This window comes from Haliaeetus leucocephalus, unplaced genomic scaffold, assembly GCF_000737465.1.
Source record: "Haliaeetus leucocephalus isolate CR32 unplaced genomic scaffold, Haliaeetus_leucocephalus-4.0 Scaffold626, whole genome shotgun sequence".
In the NCBI taxonomy this organism is placed as follows: domain Eukaryota; kingdom Metazoa; phylum Chordata; class Aves; order Accipitriformes; family Accipitridae; genus Haliaeetus; species Haliaeetus leucocephalus.
Window position 1 is genome coordinate 2,078,395 of NW_010973062.1, and position 20,695 is coordinate 2,099,089.

The 20,695-nt window shown below is 41.7% G+C and overlaps 1 protein-coding gene across 1 annotated transcript in view; it reads left to right on the forward strand.

Annotated features, from left to right (window-relative positions):
• UBAC2 (UBA domain containing 2) overlaps nucleotides 1-20,695 on the forward strand; it is a 102,679-nt gene that overhangs the window by 25,272 nt on the left and 56,712 nt on the right. The gene's annotated exons all lie outside the window — the stretch shown is intronic.

Genomic DNA, 20,695 nt, shown 5'->3' on the forward strand with positions numbered 1-20,695 from the left:
GGCAGGAAACAATGACGTAATCTAGCTAGTTCTGAGCCCTTCTATTGGTCATACTTAATATTTCACATACGTGCGGTGTCTGTGAACTGATATTTCTCATACCTTTCAACAGGCAAGCTTTTACAATATTTCCAGTGTGGTCAAACTGGGGTGTTGTGCTATGTATCTTTTTTAAAATACATTTTTAAATGTTTGTGATATAATAAAAGCATATTTTTAGTTCACATTTACATGCAAAGTTATCTGCAAGAATACGCATCTTGGTTATGCAGAAGTTTCTCATAAGCACAATGTAAATGTATTTTCTGTAGAGTGTAGTCTGTTTTTTGTGGAAATCCCCATTTTATTTATATTGCCTTGGATAGTAGTCAGTCTGAAAGTGACAGAAACTTGCTACATTTGAAATGAGAAGTTTGATTCACTTGAATTCACAGCCTTGTTTATGCCTGTACTTACCATGTTTTGCTAACACAACAGCAGTGTTTCAATATTTTATTTGCCATCTAAAATAATAACATGCCTATTTAGGACCTTTGCAGAAGAATGCTGTATGAAGAGAGGTTTTTAGCCTTTGTTAAAATGGATTAAAACCTCTGAACTGTGCCACTGCAACAGACATCTTTGGTGGGATGAGAGTCTTCACAAAGGCTAATAGGTAAAGACGACGAATTTCCTATGTTTTCTCTTTGTCAACTGGAAAAAAGATCCAACCTTTGAAAGAGCCATTCAGAGGAGATCATTCCAAATTCTCTGTAGACTGCTCACTAGCTCCAGGTCTCTGACTGGCAGTCTTTGGGACATTGAAGCACACTTCGGAGAGTGTGGTACCTCTTGAGGCCTCCTGGGTTTTTCCCCTCCAAATGAAGCAGAGATGTGTGTTGAGGAAAGGAGCAGTAATGTTTCAGTCTCCTCCTGGCATGCAGTGAAGAATTTGCCAGGATGTGTACCTGGTGCCAGAAGCAACGAAGTCCTGCAGTTCAGATGTAGCCAGAATCAGATTGGTTTGTGGGGACGTCTGTCTTCACTGACTGTAAAAGGAACGTAGGTAGGTGATCCTCACTTAGTGCTAAAGATAGCTTCTGTGAAAAAAACCCTCTCTGCTAGAGTCATGCATTTTATCTCAGCTGAATGGGTTTGTGGTAGTGCGTAGGTATTTGCTTAGGTCAGTGTGATGGGTGAAGTAATCACAGGGAGGGACCTGGGTATGGTTATCAGTGTGTAGATTAATAATATCTTTAAATATTTGGTCTTTCCTGTTTAGGTGAACTAAGACCAAACAATTTTTGTGATCATTCCAGAGAACTTTTAAGTGCAATGAGCTGCAAATCCTACCCAGACCATCCTGTAGAAATATAAATCTATTAAAAAGTGCTTAATGTGGTAGGATTAAGGTGTATCTTAAAAGGACTAACCAATGTTGAAAACTCTTCAGTGGCTTTATCATTAGCAAAACAACTCTGGAGCATGCTTCAGCAGGATGAGTCACTCGTACTGTTTTCAAGTTTAGCGAAAGCTCATTGAGATTCAGTGACATACATATTTTTAAAAGGTTTAAAAAAGAATGTATGACTCCTGGAAGAGAATAACTAGGCTTTTGAACTCTCCTAGGCAAGAGTACTTTATTTTGGGAAAAATAAAGTACAGAACTCTGGAGGTCCCTTCGCACCTAACTGGACTATGAATGTACTGAAACAAACAAGTGAATAGACAGTGCCCCCCTTAGCTGAACAGGGAGTACAAAAGTCATTCTGGATTTGGACAGAAACCAGGCAGATGTTGAGGCTGGGATCGGAAAAGCTGTATGCTGTGAAATGCCTCTTGGCTTGCTGTCTTCTTGCTGGAGGTTCAAAAGGGTTAGGTTTCACAGCTATGTCTCGTTTTTTCTGAAGAAGGTGGCTGACATCTTGACCCTACAGGGGAGGTCATGCCTTGTGAGGGCTGACTTAGCGGTTTACACAGGTGGTTAACAGCAGCTGGGTTGCGTTTACTGGCAGGTTAGCTATCTAGCTGGTTTGCCGTAACATATCTATGTCAGTCTGTGTTCTGCTTTCACCCAGGCTTTTCACAGTCTGCCTGGAGGAGAAGAGGCAGCCGAACTGCTCTGCAGCTGACAGGCTGGAAGGCTTTCCCCCGAGCGTGGTGGGGCAGCTCTGTCTGGCAGCGGTGTGCTGAAAAGAGGTGTTTGGACTTCCAGCGAGCGTGTGCTCCTTCTTGTCTAGTTGCTTAGGCTGGCTGCAGCTGCAGGGTGACAGACATTTGGACGTGAACACCCGAGCAGAGGGTTGCGCTAACTGTGGTTTGCGAGAGGCAGTGGGCTGCTCTGCTGTGCTGCGTTCCCCTGGCGCTTCGGTTTGTGTTGTAGGAAGCACCTGACTCTATTTTTGTTTCTTTCTCCTTCTGTACTATTTTATCAGCTAGAGATGAGTGTCTTGCATTGGTTTTCCTCAGGCGGGTGAGTATTTCCACCGCTCTAGCTTTTACTGAAATAAATGCTCAGTTCCCTCCAGGGTCTTTTTTTCCTATTCTGAAGTTCGGAGAGCAAAGAAGATAATTTTAGTTGCGTTATGTTCTCTTAAAGCCATTTTTGAGTAGTTAAAAGCTAAGCCGATGTACTTCATGTCTGAGGATAAGGCAGAGTGCACATGTGGTCTATCACGCTGCCTTCACTGGCAGTAAGCCTCAGAGGAAACGAGCTTGACCACTTGCAACGATGAAAGTGCAGCACTGAAGGCATTGTCTTCATGCTATTGCTTTTGCAGGAATAATGTACTGCTGGGTCTTTCTCCTTCAGTGGTTTAGTCACGGTACAGAAAAGTATATTTTGCCTGTCCGCTTAGCGTGTAATGTAAGCTTTGTCCAGCTGGTAGAGAAGCTCTGGGTGCAGAGGGGCAGAAGGATCACCCTCCGCTTCAGTTTGTTAAGGAGCAGGCTTGAGCTTGTGTTGTCCTTCTTCTTCTAAACTTTATATCATTTGGACCTATTGAAAAGAAAGAACTGAAGCTTCTTGCACAATCCAGTGCACTAGTGGTGCAGGGAGCAACTCTCCCATGTGTCCGTTTGTTAACTTACCGGCTTGATGTGGGCGAGTTCACGTGTAGTTTTGGTTTGCTGTTCTCAACCTTGATGAAATTGTGCTTCACTTTTTATTCCCATATTGTGTTGTACCATAGTGAAGGTTTAAGAATAGACTACTGGTTAAAGTTGTCATGGCACTGAATGCATAAACTTATTGCAATTGTTTCCAGTTTTGCCATATCTGTGTTACTCAGAGGCTGCATCATGGCACACCAGTCCCTCCTCTCCCACTCCTCAGCCTGTGAGTGAGTATAAACGCTGTGTGCAGCAGAGCTGAAGAAATGAGAAACAGAGCAGCTTGAGAGGACTGCAGCCTTGTTAGCTGTGCCTGACATCCTAATTACGGTCACACTTTGCTTTCTCTTCTGTATTTTGCTAGAATTTGGTATGGTTTGAGGAAGGAATTTCTGATTTTTTTCCTTCAAAACAAAATAAATAATGAAACTGACATTCAATGTTTCTTCTGTTTGGTGTTTGGGTTTTTTTCCCCTCCTTCTCTTGTGCAGCCAGGACACACCCTGTGTCACTGAATACCCTAAAAATATACAGTGCATCTGGCCTGCAGTTCATCTGTTCAGCAGCATCAGCCTTTGAAAGAAGCAATACTTCAAAAATTAATTGAAATGAAAGTTGCATCTCTAAGGTGTCTTAGAGTGGGGTAGTGGACTAGAGACGGTGGTTTGTTACACAGCAACAATCTCAGAATATATGTAGTCTAGTATTAGCTCATGGCAAATACCAACACAGCTCCATACTTCTTGATGAACCCATATTGCCTTTGGCAGATTTCTTAAAATGTTGTGTCTGTGTTGTGTTTTCCACCTGTGTTCTGTTGTGTTGGGAAGCAGCTTTTTTTTCCAAAAAGTACAGATTTCTCATGACAAATATTTCATAGTTGTTTAAAACCTGGATGAATACTTAGCTTTTTTCTTTTCTAACTCTGTATGCATTGTCAGGAGCTATGCAATGAGTTATTTTGGAAGTGTCTAGGAGAGCTTTTTCAAATACTCTTTCCTTACTAAGTATGTAGTATGTGATATTTTTACTATTAAACTGCTCTTAAAAATCTCAGGTGCTTAGGAGTACTGTTCTGAAACTTGATATGATATGATTGAGTTAATGTTTCAAGAGAAATGTCTTTACTGGGAGCTGCTTATACTCAGATTCTTTTGATGAAGTCTAGTGTAGAAGTAGGGAAAATCGTTTTGACTCGTCCAGAGTTAAGGAGCTTGGATGACCTCTGCTCAGTTACTAGCCTGAGTATATGTAATCAGAAATGAAACAATTAAAAATTGCTACATACACTTTAGCATGCCAGTGAAGAGTTTAATCAGAAGTACCTGAAGTGAGAGTGAGTTGTGCAAGATTTGAATTAGAATACATGCTGTCCTTGAAGTTCAAGGGCACCTTGCTGTGTGTTGCATTCCTGTGTGTGGTGCTTCGATGAAGTGACAGTCTTCTGATGTTGTCCTGCCTGTGCCACCTGTCTCTGGCACAGATTAACAAACACAATAATGTGTTCAGGTTTTGAAGCCTGGTGTGCTGTGGTGGAGTTGAGCTGACTTGAGGGGGAGCATTCCAGATGGTAAAGGGGCTGGCATAATCCAGACCGGGACAAAACAGCTCTATTCCTGCCACATAGCAGTGAGTCTGGTTAATGAGGATTTCTGCAGGGCAGGGTTGCTTGGTGTGTAGGCTCAGCGCTGTCCTTGGAGGGGAACGGAGGAGAAGTTGAGTGTGAGTATGCTCAGTGCACCTGAACGCTGGGACAAGGCCATCTGAGCTGGCAAAGGACGACGTCAGAGCTGGCTGTGAGCAGATGATTTCAGAGAAGTCACTGTCTTTGCAGGTACAGGACTCTGTACTTTCTGACCAACTGTTCAACTACAAAAATATATATATTTTTTACAAACACACATACACTTTAAAGTATGTACACTTTAAAGCAGCCCATGGCTCACAGTGCTCATTACAGTTTAGATGATGTAGTTTATTTCCAAGACGATGGGGCCTAAACTGTCACACTTATTGGCTGAGCGCTTGGTGTAGTGTCTTTTAGTAGTGATCCTGGATCTGGCTTCTCTTTACTGCCAGACAGTTCCTGGCCCAATGCTTACACTGCCTGGTGCTAAGGTCTGTGCCATTTGAAAATGGGGCTTTCCCTCCAGCAAGAAACAGTTTTGTGAAATGCATGTTGACCTCTTCTGTGGTGAAGATTAATTACTGCATCAATGCTGCCATCTATAGATCTTTAGGTAGCATAGCAACAGATCTTTGGAACAGCCGAAAACAGGTATAATGGGGTTATTTATAGATGTGCACTACTTAACCAGTTTTCCTGCACAACTGGATGTGAAGAGTGAAAACCACTTTGACTCCCCCATGAAAGGGAGGTACCGCATGGCATGGAAGCTTTGATCGTTCCTGTAGTTGCAGAACTGCAAATTTCTGTTATTGCTCAAAGAGTTACAGTTCGTACAGGTCTCCCCCTTGCATTTCTTTTTGAACAATAAGATACAATTCTGAGAATGAGTTGTAAGCAGAGACTTCCTTACTGTGTATAGTCTGAATTGACCCTGAAAAAGTGAAGACGACACCTAGTGGGGGAAAAAGGAGGACTGCAGGCAACGTTTACCATTCTTCTGGCTTTATTATATAATACAAGGATGAAAACTAAAATTAAAAATTAAGCAACCCTGTGTATTTAAAGCCACCCACCTCCTGATTTTGTTGTGTTTTATTTGTCTGCTGTGTCTCTGTCAAAATAAGGCAAAATAACAACAGCTTTCTTACCACAGCACTTCGTTTTTCTGAAGGAGTGGGTGTTTGTATTCTAAAAGTTTTATGATTAAATTATTTCAGGAAAATAAACAGTGCCTTCTTTCCTATGTGGGAATAGGGGGCCACCTTTTTGGCTTAATAGTTGACCCTTGAAGGTTATTTTCAGTCTATGTAGGGATGATCAACTCTAAGAAAATCAGCTTTTCTTTCTGTCTTTACTGGCAGCTTGTGGGTTTTTTTCCCCTCTTCTCTTCCTCTTTCGGGAAGTAGGAACACCTTGTTTGTTCCTCATGTTCAACCATAGTAAAGGAAGACGGGGATGTGGAAATCCCTTTGGAATTTAAAAGGAAATCCTGCATCTAATTGTAGATGTCTGTGCCAAACAATTCTGTACAAATGATAATTTCGGCTATTGTTTGCAAATGGGCTTACTGTTGCTGGTGCCCCATGTTACTTGATCTGAAGGAAAACAATCTCGAAGTCGTCATTACATCCTAGAAACATCAGTTGTTTCCTATCTGTAGAAGTTCTGCTATGAGCGTGGATTGCTACAACATTTTTGTTTTAAGGATCTGGTATCCTTTCATACAAGGGATAAAATATCCCTCTCCATCATGGAATGAACTGTCTCCATTCCAACGACAGTCTATGTATCTCTCTTCCCTCTCCTCATATTTGTAGGGCAGATAATTATTTGATTGGGGTGGAGGAAAAAGGAAGAAAAATGGATGAATAATTCTTCAAACCAGTTGGAGATGTTATTAGTATGAGGAGATACTGTGTCATATCTTTTTGCAAAATAAAGAAGGTATGATTGCTCTCTTAGGACAAAGAGGAGGAGGATAATTGAGTAACTTCACAAAGGAGGTCTTGCAGTGGCTGATGCTTTAAAGAAGCCCCTCTTGATTTACCAAAATAATGGACAGAAGTTGATTCAGTAAGTTCAGTGGTTTTCTGAGAAGGCACAGTTGTATGACTGAGACTTTAAAAAATAAATACACGAGACAGAAGGCAGTGCATATAGTTAGTAAAAAAACCCGAACATGGTTGCTTCACTAAAGAATTAAGAAATTACGTCTCTTTTTCAGAGTTAAAGGACTTGGCAGACTTTCTGTATAAATAACAAGATTTTTTTGCTATGACTTTTAAAATTTCCTCTTTGCTTTTATTTTATGCTTACTGAATACTCTCCTTTTGTTTAGTCATCACTTTGCTTCAGACACCTTGGTCTGTAGTTGTGAAAAAGGGTTATATGGTGGTCTTAATGGGGAAGTATTTTTTGCAAAGAAATCACTTCTCTGCTACAGCTTTTCTATTTTGTTTCTGTTTTGTCATGAACAAGCTAAACAATTTCCTGCCAGCAGTTTGGGCCTTAGAATACTCACAGAGCTCTCTTTGGAAAAAGAAAAGATGAGCTACAGCCATGAATCCAAAGGAGGTGTGAATGGTGTCTTGACAAAAAACAAAACTGTGGGAAGCATTTTAATTTTCAAGTATTGTGAAGTAAGCCAAACGGTGTGAATAAGATGAACATCAAAACCTCTTTTTACTAGATTTTAGCCTTTGAAGACATGTTATGATGTCTGTTACAATGTACTAAATATGTGGTAAGTTATGAGAAGAGATTTAATTTAATTTTTTTTTTTTTACCAAGAATTCAAAAGTAGTTAAAAAAATGGCTCAGCCAAAAAATAATGAATAGTATTTACCGTAGAAGAGGACTGAGGGCTAGCCAATTACTAGACGGTGCTACAGAATTGCACTCAAAATCTTGAACAGCGGATGTATGAGTCACATTTTGGTAGTTAGTTCCAACTTATTGTCTCTACCATGAAAATAGGTCATAATAAATGAGGCAAAAATAGCTTACATGCTTTGTAACATAGGTCATCATAAATTGGCATCCTTTGGCTCCGCTCTGCCCAAGCTTTATGCTAAATACGGATCCTGATAAAAGATCATTTAGTGCTTAAATCAGTGGGGAGCTGGGAGTGAAGAGCCTCTTCAGCCCATCACATAATGAGGTGTGCCCTTGGGTCGCTTAGGTGTGGACTGGGCGATGTGCTCCGTATGTGGGCTCTGCGGGGTGCAGAGAAGCGGGGTTTCTGTGCTGGAACGTGGGAACTCATCGCAAAGTGGACGATCAGATGTCAGAAGCTGGCAGGAAAGGCTGAAGCTCTCACTCGCCTGTGGTGTCCACTTCTCCCTCCCCAGCACGGGCAGTTGTCACGTAGTCAAACTTGTCCATGCAGATGGTTCTGGGAGGCTGATGCTACCCTGTGTCTCTATCTGCAGTTCCTTTATACCAGAAGCATGAAACAGGTGAAGTTATGGGAGCCATAAATTCAGGTAGGACTTGCACACTTTGAAAAGAAAGTATTTCTCACATGAAGTAAGAATGGCTATGAAACTAATCACATTTAAAAGCAAATGAAATCATAACTCCTGAATTCAGGCATCGAACATACCAGGGTCCTGGATCACTACTGATCAGATGTATTTTCTCTGAGGCAAGAAGTTTGCAGAATGAAAATGTGTATAATAGATACAGAGTTAAAAGCCAATCCCCATTACAAGTTGAACCATTCCCAGTATAAGGTTCCATTTTTGAGGTTATATGTGTCTCAAGAGCCTCTTGAAGTAAGTGCCTATCTTAAATGAAGTTGCCTGCTCTTCTTGGTTCAGTAGAGTGGCTCATGAATGGCAGCTTACCAGAATAAGCATCAAGATCCTTAACAACTGCTAGTAGCTATCTACTCTGTAGATTCACAAAGATTGTAAAAGGCTCAGCTGACCGTTGTAGAAAAGTGAGTTTGTTTGCTGCCAGGCTATACCTGTCCAGGCTTGGAGGGCACTTTACTCAGGCTGGGACGTGTACCCCCGCGTCCCTCAGGACTTGTGTAGCTTCGGTGAACTGCTTGGCAGTTTGTCCATACATGATGCTTTGCTCATTGCTTGCACATAGGCACAGTTTGAGAGCGTACGGTAGCGGTAAGGCACACACCCACGGGATTACAGCCTTTTGTCTTCAACCATCATCAGGTATGTAGTCACAGGTTTCTATTACCTGAATCAGGAACCTTCTCCGGTATCTTTGGAGGGACAGAGACCTTGCGTCTTGAGTTTTCCTGTCTGTGTACCAGACATGCAACAGCTTCGGACTAGGTGGGCTAGGCGATCATTTATCTGTCAAGGTTCAATTTATCCAACCAGTGATAGCGGACAGTACCGAGGTGTGTTACACAGACATGAAGGGTGACACATCACCCTCTTGCTTTGGTTAGGGATGTCGATCATTTGGTGGAACTTACTTTACTTACTGGCAAACTGAGTGGGATTTTGAGTGCTTAAGTCAGGTGTGTCACAAGCAGGAAATCTGAGATGATTTCTCAGAGCTATTTTTAAAAATGTTTTCCTCTGTTCTGGAGCCAGTCAGACACGAGGCCACCTTTTCCAGTTCTCTGACGATACAGAGAGACTGGCAGGATGCAGATGAGTTAGTTGAGATGGTACCAGGTCATCTGAAAGGCAGCTTTTGTTCAAGACTGTCTCAGCTAACAATGCAGTCACCTCACATCTGCTTCTTTGCTTTTTGTCATTGCTTTCCAGCCTGGGGCTAGCATTTGGGATTGGTAAAGCATGTCTACTAAACCCTGGTAAGAAACGGTCAGAAGCAGCAGCACTTAATCTCTTGTAGTTCTTAAATGACCCGATTTTCCCTGTGGTGTGAGACAAAATACCTTTCTGTGTTTTAAGACTTCTGTTCAGTTATTTTATGTTTTTACTTAAGTGTCTCATACACTTAAGAAAATAAAATCGGCTCCATAAAGGGATACTCAGCAGTAATCTCTGCTTTTCTGTGGAGAGCTTTTCTGTCACTCGTCACCATGAGTTTTATCAAGGGCTTGATGAGAGAAGTGGGTTTGTTTGTTTGTTTGTTTGTTTTGCTTTTGCTTAATGATCTTTTTCCATAATGGGTTGTTAATTTGGTGCTGTATTTCCTCACACTACTGCTCTTTGAGCCTGTGGTCACCAGCTCTTTTCACCTTTTGATGAAGATGGTGTTTTGGTAGCTGTGTGCTCTGCCAGAAGTGTGAAAAGATTCAAGCCCGTGTTGCTGAAGCAGTATAACATCCTGTGCTTTCCCTCTTTCCTTTTTAAGATTCTCCTCAGAATTCATCCCAGATTTCTACATCACTTGTCAGTAAATCAGCCTTATGGTGTTTCATCTAAACCCTCATATTTCTAGAACTGGGGCATCTCTGTACCTCCTGGACATCAAACACACTGTCTTTTTTTTATATTTATAAAGGTCGTTCAGGAGTGTTTCTTGCTTCTTCAGTGCAATAACTGTCTCTGTACAGACTGCCGCAGTGAACAGCGGACTGTGAGACGACAAGGGTGCTAGAGGTAAACACCAGGCATGAGCCCCAGTGTCCACAGTGGAATCGTTAAGGAATGTTTCCACTCCAGAAATAAAAATCGGTGTTTTATTCACACCTTAGTGAAAGTGGTGCTTTGGCTACAGACCTGAGACAGCATTTGCAGTAGCTATTGTGCAGTCTGATCTCTCTTACCCTGAGCACTATGTTCCTTCTTCAAGGAACTTCTTTGGGCTGCGGTTAAGAGGGGTGAGTGTTTGCAATAATCCTGGTGAATGCTCATACAAATATTCATTCAAAGGAAAAAGAAGGACTACTTGCTTATAACTGGAGATTGGGATGTGTTCTCTATATACATACCTCCATCTTCTCGTCTACTGCTGAGCCCCTTCTTTGTGTCGGAAGTGTGAGATGGGCAAATGGGAAAGACAGGGTGTGCTTCGCTCCTTCCACGCTATGTTCAACCACCAAGGGGAGTAGACAGTCAGGAGTCCACCTTACTAGTATTCTTAAGCTGAAAGTGTTTGCCCCTAAGTGCTTAAGTTATACACTTCCAGACTGTGAATGACTTATCCCATCCCCCCAAAATCTTGGTCAAATATGTACACCAGTAAACTCAACTGAAGTAATTTCTGCTTAATACAGTAGTAGTTGTGAAAAGAGATTAAAGAGTAAGGGGACAGGATCAGAAAATGAGACCTAGAGTATTTAGACTCTTGAGGGAACTATGAAGATCGTAACACGTGGGGCAGAAGAGACAGAATAACGGTAGACAAAAAATAGTCTTAACAAATGCAAAGCGACACTTAATCAGCGTAAGGGAGCTTGAGGCACCCATGCTCTGAACTGAGGGCTCTGACTTGCATTCAACTGATGGAAAGAAAGAGCTGTGCTAATTCAAAACATAAACATGGCTTCCCCAGCTGTGTTCTCCACTCCTCTACTGGGGCCTTGCAAAGGAGGCAGCAAGAACAAGCGCATGTGGCTTTTTTTCACCTGCTGAAGGTGCAGTTCGGTAGCGGGGCTGAGCCAGTTGAAGCGTAGGGTGCTGCTTACGGAGCAAGCGCTTGGCCCCAGCCTGTACTTTCCTGTCTACCACTTGCAGTGCAAGTCATCTGACCTCCTACAGGCAGTGGTTATAGGGAGATAAAATAATGTTAAAAAAAACCCCACATGTATACATACGTATTTTTGCAGGGATCATTTCCCACTGGCTTAAGTTTCTAAACCTGCTCACTTTTGGGTGGATGAATGCCAGCACCAGAACAAGGAAGGCAACGGGAACGCGTAGCTGGAAGGCAGAACAGGGATTTCCTCCTGTTACCCAGTGCCACAGGATTCACAGTTGGTTGCTTCAGCCCGGGTTGGGGTGCTTGAGGTTAAGGCGTGCATTGCCGTAGAGTCAGTAACCTCTGCCAGAGGAGGGGGGCAGAGGGGGCAGAAGACCGTAACCTCTGAACCGGGGTTCTCCACAGCTTGTCACACCAAGCCCTGATTATGGTAACTGTAAGAAGAGACCAAAAAGTCATTATCGGCCCAAAGCTCTGCCCTATACAAAGCTGTGCTATCTGAGATAGCAGACTATAATAACAAATGGATAATCAGCTGTTTCTTAACTGGTGTCAGGATTTGCAGAGGATTTTGAGGGTGTTTTTGAAATGGGGCAATTCTCCATTTTTACAGTAATTAGGGTACTTACCTCTGCCTTGCAGTTGGAATGTGAACGCTGTCTGCTCTTGCACCTCTCAGATAGGCACACATGCGTGCACACAAAATACACAGTTGGGTAACATCATTTAAGAAGAAGAAAGCAGTGGAGATAATTTAACAAAAAGCGTTACCAGTAGTTGAATGTATCTGGAAGCAAGGTGGTACACCTCTGGAAGGGCTTCCCTGAACTGAGCTGTCCCTTTCAAATTCAGAGAGTGCTAAGTGGCATTTGTAATTAATTGCAGGCTGTCACCACTTTCACACTTACCATTTTTAACTGCTTTTATTAAGTGGAAAGTACCAAGCATGTCATTATTAAATAAGATCTGTGAACTAAGTGTAATTATTCAGATTGGAAATGTGTTTTTATTTAAGGGGAGAGAAGCTGGTCTGCCCTGCAGCAGGATTAATCTCTGCAGTCAGTATTCTGTAAGCAGCTTATGGAGGTAAACATTACATGTATCTTTGCCAACTTGGCTATGTATTGCCAGCCGTCTTAACCCTTTTTAAAGATAAATGAGCTGTAATTGGATTTCTGTACTGGATAATTTTAAACAAGGGCTATTAGAAGAAGCAGTAATTGTTATGAAGAAACTGCACAATAGGCATATTATTATGAGGCGTTGCAGCTCTTGGAGTGTTTTAATATTTGTCTGTCAGAATCAGGGTAGCAGATTAGAGAAATGTGTTTTGATGTGGCAATTCCCATTATTCTTATTATGTGTGAGGAAACAGAAATGGGAATGAAGTTTGGGTTGAGCTGGCAGGGGGAGGTGACGCTACCAAGAGTTACTTTGTACCAACATTGTGAACTTTGAAAAATAAAATTGAAAGAAGAGGAAAGATAAATTGATTACTACCTTTTATATTGCTACAAAACTTTTTAAAATAAAAAGACAATATTTTTGTCTGCAATAATATACTTTTAAAAAATAAAACAATTTAAAAATTCAGTCAGAAATTATTTCCCCATACAGCCAGTTTCTGTAAGAGGGAGGTAGATGGAAAGAGTGGAAAACTTGTTTGTTTCAATAGAATTGTAGCCACTCTGTTGGTAATCTTTGCTTCATGCCTGTTGCAAAATACTAAAAAGTTACAACTGAAGCCAAATGGGGAGAGCAAATTGTGATGTTGCCCACAGTATTTCATTTGCTCGATGCTGTTACCAAAGGCCATCAGGTGCTTTTTGGGAAGCACAGATAAGAGTACTCATAGTAAAATCTAAGTTTTCAAATTTTTGTTATTTCACCAGGGGTTTTTTTGCACAAATAAAACACAAGTTTATTTAGCTTCTCAGGCATTTGTGGTCTTGTTGACACTAGTATTTAAGCTTTTATGAATGAAACACAGAAATCACTACAAATGTTTAGCCATTTTTTCAAAGTTCATGTAGCGTTAATTGGTTGTTATGTTTTTGAGTGTTTGTTGCCACCCTAAATACCCTAAAAAGTAGTTTTTTCAAATTCATATTTTAATTCCTTGTTTTCTTACAACCACTGCTTGATTACAGTTTTTCTCAGAGGGAGCACTGCTTGATTCTCTCTCACAGATTTTAGGATAGCTCCCTGTTAAGTTCTCCACGACCAGTAATTTGCTTGCATTTTTTTTCTTTATTATTCTCTACAAAACCTTATCATTAGTTTGTCCACTTCCATTCTGCTCATAACAAAAATTCATTAATTTAAGTTTTTTAACTTAGTTACTTTGATCTTTTTGATTTGAAAGAATACTTTTTGGAGAAAAAGAGTTGCAACTCATCTTTTATCCTACTGGTGATGGCAGTTGGAAGAGTGATAAATAAAATGCTAAGTGTTTAGCACCAAGGAGAGGACGGTTCTTTCTGGATCCTGATAAGAAAGGCACAAACACTTGCAAGGTAGATAACTATTCATTAATAGCCCAGAAAAGGCAATAGCAAGTTATGAAATCTTATGGCCCTTCCAGTGCTGGGAACCCCAAGACATTACAGAGTTGGCTGGACCTCTGCTCAGGGACAGCACATGGTGCAGATCCCATCCATGGTGCGGTTCACCAGCTCTGAGATCACTGGTGTTCCTCCAGGGTCTTGCTCACAGTACAGATTCATCAGTCACTGGCAGAATCAAGCCAGGAGTGAGGACTTAGCTTTTAAGACTCCCTTGGACAATATACTCTCTTATTCTTATCTCATTAATAAAGCTGCAGTTCCAGAACTGTTGCATATAATCATTCACATGAATGAGACAATACACTATACATATACTTAAGATTACATGCACATTGACTACGCATTGAATAATTATATATTAACTGGGCATACACTGATTAATTATACTATTCATTAGATACACTTTGATTAACTAGCGGTCACACAGTATCCATGATACAGAGACATACACCTCGATTAGTGGTTATGTGGATCACTAACTCCTCACAGAATAGTCGTCCACTGCTGGCTACTACAGTAGATAAACAAATCATTGTTGGTAAGGTTACTTCTGCAATTGCAAGCATTTTGATTCAAAGTACTGCTGATATTCTGATGTCTTATGGATTGAAGAAGTATTGCTGTTCTAAGCAAAGGTCACTTAACTAAAGTAAAATTTCCTTTATAGTTCTGAGGCGCTTCACAGTTCTTGCTGAGTCTTGCTGGTACACCCTGACATTCTTCCCCTCCCACTTGGCCACTGCTGTCATTGTCCTGCGTGTGGAAGAGTCCTATTGTGAGCAGTTCAGTTATATCGTCAGATTAGATGGAGCGTAAATCATAGTTTTTATTTGCTTCGACCTTTTTTTGAGATGCTGACAAAGTTGGATAAACCTGTGAAAAGAAAGTAGCAAAAACTTCTTCCAACTTGTCTGGGGCCAGTCAGGCGCGCTTGTTTCCTGTTTTTGTTTGTGACTAGAAAGTGGCACCTTGTGAAAGACCATTAGAATCAGATTTCTGAGAAGTAATTTCAGAATTCAAGCTCCATCTTTATGCCTTGCTAATCATAGCTATTTTGGCAGAAGATGTAAATTAACCAATAAAGATTGCTCAGTCTTAGAAGAACTGATTAAAACATTACAGACAAATACTGCTCTTTCTTTTTTTTTTTTTTTTTTAAAGTTGTGAGGAATTTATCTAGGCCATATGACAATGAGACTTCATCTGTAGTTAAAATAAGTTACGGTACTAACTCTTTATTGACATCTGTTCCAAAAAATCTTTTTTATGGACATTTTTTAATTACAGTTCTGATCATTGATCATTTAATTTCAGCAGGAATTTGCAAGTTGCAGCTACAAGAAGCACTGCAAAGGGATATATGATGGCAGTGGTGCTTGACTGCTTCCATAGAGATGCTGAGCAGTACAGTAAGTGCCTCCACAGCACCAGCAACCGTGCTATTAGGAAGACAGGACCGTAGCCAGGGGATTAATTTTTCCAAGTTCAGCTTCCACGTGCGATGGAGGAAATGTAAAGAGACTTTTTATGGAGGCAGTAAAATCCGTTCAGACAACAGGAGGCATTTCCCTGACCCTAGGCTCTCCATCTACAGTGGTCCTCAGCTAGTTGCTCTCAGCCATGAGCTTGTCCTCTGTAGGTTTGCCTAGCTGTGGACAGCTCTCCCTGCGCTCCTGGGTACCGAGGGACTCCTCACGGCCAAGGGTATGGGATGCGGCTGCTAGATGAATGGCTGGAACAGTGTGGGAGAGAAGCAAGGAGGGGCAAAGAGATGTCCTGGCTGTGCCCAGAGTTGTAAGCTGCTCGTTTTGGAGTCTTCCCTGGCATTTGTGGTCACTAGGTCTGCTTGCCAGTGTTATCCAAGCACACTAGTTTTAGAGTTTCTGCTCTAGCTTGTGGGCTAAGAGGAGTTAAAGAGGAAAGATTCTTCGTTTAATGAGATTAATACAATGTAATCTGCTACATCACTAATTTCAGGTGGCTTGATTATTGGTTTTTTTTCCTGTCCACAGATCTGAGATACTTTTCTTCCAGGTAACATTTTTAATAGTGACATACAACGTGTTATCTTCTTGCAGGCTTCTTTCTAGATGCCCTGTCTGATCATTTATGTCAGTTTTTGTCTAGAACAAAGCTACTAGGAGAGATCATGAGATGTTGTTAAGTGTTCGGGATATGAATGTGAAGCTTTGCCCTCTCTCCCTCTTTTAGCATAAATAACATTATTATGTATCAATCCTAGTAGGTAGCCGTGACACATTTAAAATAGTTGGTTTGCCCCCATCTGTGTGAGTGAAGGAGTAAGGTTCTCATGGGTGTTTGGGCTGTTTCAAGTAGCTGGCATTGTGAATACACACATATTTATTTTTTAAAGGACAAAAAAAAAGAATTGTCCTGGAGTTGCCTTTATAGTCTGATAACTTGTCAGGAGTCTTCAGTTGTCTCTCTTTGTCAAAAATGCCTTACGCGTGCAGCTGGCAGGAGTGCTTCATCTCTTTCTGTCCAACTGGGGACAATGATCTGTCACTGTTACTTCTAGATAGAATTGCTGGAACTTTCCATACTCAGAAGTTGTAATATTAAGGTTTCATCAAGTTCTTAGCCCCTTAGTATCAGCAGCTCCTGATAAAATGCTATCTGGCTGCTTTGTAGGCTAGTAAGTTGAGAATAATCAGTTTTCAGCATCTCTATATTTAAAGTAGGCTGCCTCAGAGTGCCTTCTGTTAACTAACCACAACTTCCCTCGAAAGTTACATGCCACAGGAAGGATGAAACTGCTAAGTCTAGCTTAATAGAGGGAGGAACATAGCTCTCCTTGTGCATGGTATAAGACAATGTATACTTTTCTGGAAGGAATAGGATAACCACAAATGTTGCTGCCTTCAGAACAGGTGCAAAATTTGCTTTTTTGGTTCAGCCCTTTGCACAACATCTGTCACAACTGAGGAAAAGAAAAGAGGAAGAGGAGAAACTCATGGTTTTGCACTGAGGAAAAATTAATGCAGCTTTTTGGAAAGAAATCTAGGCCATGTCTTGACCTTTCTTTATTTTAGGAGGATGCTAATGACAGCATTTTGATAAGGGCTTAAATAGAGGACAACACTAGGAGATTTTAAAGTTTTATCATTTGCTAGTTTTACTGCAAGGCCACTGAGTTTCATGTTGCCTTCTTGTCTACTTAAAGTTTTGACCAGATTTGTTAGTCATAGAAGGATGCAGGTTCAAAGGAGCCTCTGGAGATCATGTTGTCCAACCCTGGCAGTGCCAATTTAATCAGGGCTGTGTCCAGTCAAGTTCTGAGTATCTCTAAGGATAGAGATTTCACAGGCTTTCTGTGCAACCTTTCCTAATGTCTGACTAACCTCATGATGAAAAAGATGCTTCCTAATGTTCATTTGTTCCTTGCTGCAACTTCTGCCTGTTACTGGGTGTTGACATCTTTTCTGTACCCCTGCCCATTAGGCAGTTGAAGACAGCGATAACATCTCCTCTCAGTCTTCCCTCTCCAGGCTGAACCATCTCAGCTCTCTGAGCCTCTCCTCCTATAACATGTGCTGCAAGCCTCTTCATCATTTTTGGTGACCCTCTGCAGGCAGGACTTGTTCCAGTATGTTAGTATCTTTCTTGTACTGGGAAGCCCAAAACTGGATACGGGACTCCAGGTATGATCTCACAAGTATGGAATGGAGGGGAAGGATTGCTTGCCTCGACGTTCTTTTGAACACGGTCCTGTATGTGTTTGGCTGTGAGGTCACATGACTGACTTCTCTTTAACTTGTTGTCCACCAGGAACCCAGACCTTTTTTGCCACCCAGCTTGCTAACCAGGTGGTGCCCAGCCTGCACTGTTGTATGGGGTTATTCCATTTCGGATGCAAGACTTTGCATTTGACTTGCTGAACTTCATGAGGTTCCTGTGAGCACATTTTTCCAGCCCATTGAGGTCCTGTTCTTCTGTATTTAATGCATCTGAGCAAGGTTATCCAAATTTGGTAGTCATGGGGTAACATCCTAGTTTTGAGACATACCTGTATGCTACTGTGGTAGGAGAAGTAGATCAGTACGCTGTTGATCTCCCTTTGTATAGAGATACCCTGTTCTCTTCTGCCACCCAGCTCGAACACAGTTGGATTCCCATTCTTTCTTTGTACTTGCCTTCTTTCCTTCCTTTATAATTTGGATGAAGTGGTGAACAGCTTTGATCTGACTGTTCACAGGAGAAGACACTAGATGACTTGAAGGAAGGGGATTTGATGCAGGTCTGTAAAATCACGAGAAATGCGGACAGGGTAAATAGGGAGTTGCTGTTTTCACTCATTTCTGGTACAAGAAGCAGGGACTTCAAATGAAACTAACAGGTGTCACAAGCGAAAGAAAATGGCTCCAGATACCATGGGTAGTTAGTCTGTGGAACTTCTTGCTGCAAGATGCTGCAGGCACATTTTATTTGAGTTCAAAAAGGGACCAGACAGGCTGATGGAAGAAAAATTGATCAAGGACTGTCATGTGCAAAGATGAGAAATCTGCCTCAGGACGTCCAAAGTTAGACATTGCAGGAAGCCAAGAGAGTATTGTAAGGAGAAAAAAATTGAGGAAATATGTCTGAGCATTTACTACACAAACAGCAATTCCCTGTTTTTCTTCAGAAAAGGGTTGCAGCTTGGCTGAGTTCATTTTGTACCAGAGCCGTAGTCTGCAGGCTGCGGCTTAGCCAAGACTGTATTGGGAAATATTTCACTTGGATGAATTTGATGTTTTAGTGATTCTTGGTGTCCATTGACCTTGTCTGTATTGAGCCAGTACAGTGGGATACTGCTAAGATACAAACCTTAGTTTGTCTTGAGTTCTTCCCCTGCTGTGTACCATGGACATGGAGATCAATGAGACGGAGTACATCGCTGCTTTTCAGTTTCTCCAAAACTGGTCATGTAAGGCAAACCTTCTCTTCAGCTGCACCCTATTTATTTTTCTTATGTTGCAGGCCATCTCATCGTTTTCTTGGAGTCTATTCATTCTTTGCTTACCTGAAAGCTTTTGAGATGCAGAACAATGTTAGTCTTTAATGCAACATCTGTTTAAAAAACCCCCAAACCCTCCATTTTTTTCTGTATACTAATGAGCTTGCTGGTTTAAGAGGGGTCATTAACCACCTTCAGGAGTCGTGTTATTTGTGGTAGCATGTTTCTCACTTTGGACAGTTGCTGTTACTGTTTTTTGCTAGGAGATAACCATGTTGCTGAGAGGTTCCTCATCTGCATAGCTTTCAGGGCCACAGCCAAAAGAGTCAGGCAGCGATGCCTTGGGGAATACCTGTCCTCGTCTGCTGGGACTGTAAGCCACAGGAGATGGCGTTCTTTATCTCCACACTTTCAGTTAGGCTTCAATATCTTTTGAGCCGAAGGTGGCTGAGCACTTGTAGTAGTAGTCCTTAGTTTTGCATTCTCAGTGAAAGAAAAGGTGAAGGCACTAAATGCTATTTTGCTGAAAATGCTTGTGTTTTGAGATTTTTTGCATGATGCACCTTCATTTGGTCATGTGTTCAACAACAAAAGTCTATACAATTTTCTTTTCTGGACTTGGACAGAGACAGCCAAAACGTACCATTTGGCCCCCATCATCATTTTTATTTTTGTGTGCTTTGTTGCATTCCCTACCAGGTAAGATTTGAGACATGTCAGCAGTGGACATGTAGTCTGGTTGGAGTCCTCTTAGCAACTGCCCTAGCCCCACACTCTGAAGTGCAGAGTTAAAAGCTACTCTATCGTTTTGTCATGAGCACGGGTTTTAAGATCCTGACTGGACTTCACCCTCCAAATAGAGATCCAGTTTCCCTAAAGAACGTCAGTCAGATCTCCATAATGAGCAAGCCATTTGAACCTGCTGCTACTTGTCAGCTGCTGGCTTTATATGTGAAAAGAGTGAGTGAGCTCCAGATCTGTATGACCATTTCCCAGCCTTTCACGTAGAAGGGGGCATTTCCTAGAATATATCAAAAGGTTTTGCCAAAGCAAAAGCTCATTTTCTTTTGCAAAGCTCGTACTGCTTCAGCCACATGTTGCATGGCATGGCATGCTCGTGTCTTTTAAGACAGACACATCCATTATGTGCTCAGTGTTGGAGAGGAAAAGAGATGCCAGGTATGGCTTTACCCCCTTCTTTCATGTCTGTGTGGCATACAGGAGGAGAGGGACCAGAGCTGTGCCACTACAAGTAACTGCTGTCGTAAAAATACTCCAACAAACAGTACTGGGGGAAGAGTACCAGCAGGATAAATGGATAAGGGCATCTTGAAGAAAACCAATTGTTGGAGAACAGCTGTAAGTTTTCAATATTGCTGCTCTCCCTTGCTCCCATGCAGCAGCTTGTTAGATCTCTCTGGTGATGGCTACCAGCCCCACAGCACAGCTGGTAGAAGAAATAGGACAGATGCTCTCTAAATGACTTCGGTGCAGTTGTCCCAGGCCAACTGAAACCACCACCTCTGCTTTCGGCAGTTTCAGATAAGCACGCAGAAAAGAGGCTCCTCATTGATAGGAGTGTGCATGAGCTGTGGGTGCACGCTGACAAGCAGTGAGGGGAAGCAGTGGCATCGGCTGCCACAGCTATAAATTGTCACTATCTGTGTGTCTGCGCCTTTAGGACTCTTGTCAGGAAGCTGAGCTTATATTCGCTTTTAAAGGTTTTTATTTTATTGGTTTCTTCAGCATTTGAGAAATACCAAAATAGGGAGAAAAAAACCCAGCTTTTCGCAAACCCATATTTAACTGGACCGACACTCTAAGGCTTATTAGAGCAAACCTGGTATTTTGATGTAAAGTTAG